We start from the raw sequence: 3,644 nt of genomic DNA, 5'->3' as shown, positions 1-3,644 counted from the left end.
GAGGGATTATTGGAGTAGGAAGTGAGAGAGAAACCTAGCCGATGTTCTTCCTATCTAGCTTCATGTAAAGTGAGGCCAAGTCTGAATCTCAGACTCAAACTTGTAGGTAGGGCAGGTAGGGCAGCCCCTATAAAATTCATTATAGGAGCCACCACAATTGGGACGTGTGTGATCTGCAGAGCAGTTTGATCGATGATGACCAGGTTGAGCATATAGAGGTCTTCGTGCTATGGAACAGCAGTGTTTGGCAGGATGGTCTAGATGTCAACAGTTCTGACATTGATGGGGAGGAGGTTGATAGGGGGGGGATTCTCTGCCAATGTAAAGATTAAAAGGGAGGTCACGTCTACAGAAACTACTATTTATTTATTGAAACTTTCCAGCCACATCAACATCTAAGGTCATTAGCAGCATATTCAAAATATAGTGATAGTGTGAGGATTGGGGGCGAAGCCCCCAGGTAAGGAATATGGTAGTGAAAAGGGTTTAGAGGAGAGCTCATAGGGTAGAGTACAAGGTTAAGGTTGTTAGAAGGAAAGGAGTTAAGTAGGGAGGCATTATGATAATGTATTATGAAAACAGCAATGATATGGATACGTGGACAGCACAAGGGGATGAAGAAAAGGAAAAGGAAAGGAGAAGAAAAGACCATGCAAATTTGTTGAGGACCTCATATTGGGTCTCAGGCCCTGTCTCCCAAGCCCCTCCACAACAAGCAAGAGATTGGGGGGGTCTACGGAAAGTAATATTGGCAATATCATGGCCTCTAGGGGGAATGGTGTAGTATTGTATTGATACTGCAACACAGTCCATAAGGCAGGCAAGTAAGTCTTCTTCAGAATCTGACCAATTTTTATTGTATACAAGGCTGTTTGTTGGGGAGATCGAAATAGTATTGACGGTGAGACAAGGTTGGGCAAATACAGGTTTGCCACTGAAATTTGTCAGAATTGATTGCTTTAGCTTGGGTTTCAGATGTAACTGTGACAAGACGGGAACAACTGAGACGGCTACTGAAGGAAACTTTGCCTACTTGCTTTTGGAGACCTTCAAGGAAGAGGAGTGCTGTCAGAGGAAGGAGCTATGGGGGATCACAAAAAATTGATCCCATTTGGGGTTTTCAGATGTTTGTTGAGATGCAAGTAGTAGAAGAGGGTGTGCGAACAAGGGAGTTGTGTAGAGAGAGGCAGTATCGCAGAGGGGTGGACAATAAGGTTGTAGAGTAGTAATAAGGGAGGATGGGGTGGTTGATGAACAAAGTTGTGGGAGTGATGATGAAGTAGAGGATGGGAGAGGACGGTCTCCCAGATGTTGAGTATTGACCTGGTGGATGATATGAGCTTCAGATTATCCACTAAAGTGATTAAGACTCTATTAATCAGCATACTTGGATGCCAAGGCACCTGCAGCATTCCAGACCAACTCACAATCATTTACTTGGACGTGGTAGAATTTAACTTCATGACCCACCAAGAGCACCACAACTGATTTATCATAAGAGTGAGGCTGGTAGCTACTGTTTGCCTGGATGCACTCGAAGGGAGATATCCATCACAACTACTTACCAGATTAAATTCCTTTGTTGTTGAGTATTTAGAAAATAATACCAAATAATTGATTTTGGCCAAACAGAAATGGAAATGGTAATTTCCTTTAAACAACTAAATATTTAATTTTTATGATTATCTTCATTATACATCAGGGTAAAAAAATTAAACACAAAGACAAGAAAACTGGTTTATTAAGATCACTGAAAATCAAAATCCTATTTCACTGAGAAGCTTAGAAAGTGTAAATCTTACAGGAACATATCTTCCAAGAAAAAGCTACACCAGTGCTTAGTGCATATGGTCACTGTGTATAAATTGTTTCTGAATAAAATAAGTATAGTTGACCTATTAGCTTATGAGAATGAAACTTTGTGAAAGACAGGTCTGCTTTTAGTCCATTCTACTCTTGATATGCCTTGTTGTTACCTTGTCCTCCTCACTGGAAAGTAAAAATAATTCTTCAGAATCAACAACTGGTGAAAAGTTTGGCCAGTTACATTAATTAATTTGATTTTATGTGCATTCAATATATCCTGAAGGGCATTATCATCCTTTCTACTACTATGTCACAATACTTAAGATACTCACATAACATGAACCACTGCTCCCCACCCTGAAAGGGCATCACGATCGAATGCATTAATAAGTGACTGGCCTATGCACTCAAACAAGTCATCTGGTTCCAGATCCTCACGCCATGTTGTTTCACACATACCTGAAGCACAGCATTATACATTTATTACATATTAGCCAAAGTAAACTAGGAAACTCATATTGGTAGTGGTAAAACTACTGTAGTGTATATTTAGAAGAATCACTTCACACTGAACTGCCTCATCTTTCTCTCTGCACCTCCCCTCCATATCACCCCAGATGCAATTTCTGTTTAGGAATGCTAAATCACATGCCTCCAGTGTGTTTCTACTGCAATCAATAAAGATAAATAGTTAAAAGTTAAATTAAACTAACAATGCTTTAAAAATATATGCAGTATATAAGGACCTTAGTTTTTATATAAGCATATATCATTTGGCTGTCTTACACAGCATAATCTCTCACTGAAAAAATAATAAAACTCAAATCTTCTCTCTCCCTCTCCCTCTCTTCTCTCTCCCCTCTCTCTCTCTCTTCTCTCTCCCTCTCTCTCTCTCTTCTCTCTCCCTCTCTCTCTCTCTTCTCTCTCCCTCTCTCTCTCTCTTCTCTCTCCCTCTCTCTCTCTCCCTCTCTCTCTCTCTTCTCTCTCCCTCTCCTTCTCTCTCTCTCTCTTCTCTCTCCCTCTCTTCTTTCTTCTCTCCCCTCCCTCTCTTCTTTCTTCTCTCCCCTCCCTCTCTTCTTTCTTCTCTCCCCTCCCTCTCTTCTTTCTTCTTCTCTCCCTCTCTCTCTCTCTTCTCTCTCCCTCTCTCTCTCTCTTCTCTCTCCCTCTCTCTCTCTCTTCTCTCTCCCTCTCCTCTCTCTCTTCTCTCTCCTCTCTCTCTCTCTTCTCTCTTCTCTCTCTCCTTCCCTCTCTCTCTCTTCTCTTCCCCTTTTTTTCCTCTCTTCCCCCTTTTCTCTCCCTCTCCCCCTCCCTCTCCTTTCTCTCCCCCTCCCTCTCTTCTTTTTTCTCTCTCCCTCTCTCTCCCTCTTTCTCTCCCTCCTCTCTCCTTCTCTCTCCCTCTCTCTCCCTCTCTCTCTTTCTCTCTTTTCTCTCTCTCTCTCTTCTCTCTCTCTCTTCTCTCTCTCTCTTCTCATCTTCCTTCTCTCCTCCCTTTTCTCTCTTCCCCCTTCTCTTTTCTTTTTCCCTCTCCTCTTCCTCTCTTTCCCTCCCTCCTCTTCTCCCTCTTTCTCTTCTCTCTTTTCTCTCTTTCACTCCCCCTTTTCTTCCCTCTTCCCTCTTCTCTTTTCTCTTTTTCCTCTTTCTCTCTCTCGCTTTTTCCCATTTTTTCTCCCCTTTTTCCTTCTTTCCCCCCCTTTCTCTCTCTCTCTCTTCTCCCTCTTTCTCTCTCTCTCTCTTCTACTCTCTCTCTCTCTCCTCTCTCTCCCTCTTCTCTCTCTCTCTGTCTCCTCCTTTCTCCCCTCTCCCCTTCTTTCTCCCTCTCCTCTCTCTCTCTTTCTCCC

At 42.6% G+C, this 3,644-nt stretch overlaps 1 long non-coding RNA gene across 1 annotated transcript; it reads right to left on the bottom strand.

Moving 5' to 3' along the window:
* Positions 1-1,724: 1,724 nt before the first annotated feature.
* LOC119577273 lies at positions 1,725-2,271 on the bottom strand. The gene is made up of 2 exons (XR_005229119.1): positions 2,139-2,271; positions 1,725-1,989 (listed from the first exon to the last, which is right to left on the bottom strand). It is a non-coding gene; the product is annotated as an uncharacterized LOC119577273 (long non-coding RNA).
* Between the last annotated feature and the right edge of the window lie 1,373 nt (positions 2,272-3,644).

Source organism: Penaeus monodon, chromosome 9 (assembly GCF_015228065.2).
Source record: "Penaeus monodon isolate SGIC_2016 chromosome 9, NSTDA_Pmon_1, whole genome shotgun sequence".
In the NCBI taxonomy this organism is placed as follows: Eukaryota; Metazoa; Arthropoda; class Malacostraca; order Decapoda; family Penaeidae; genus Penaeus; species Penaeus monodon.
The sequence above is the reverse complement of the archived record's forward strand: the minus strand, read 5'-3'. Positions and strand labels throughout refer to the sequence as shown.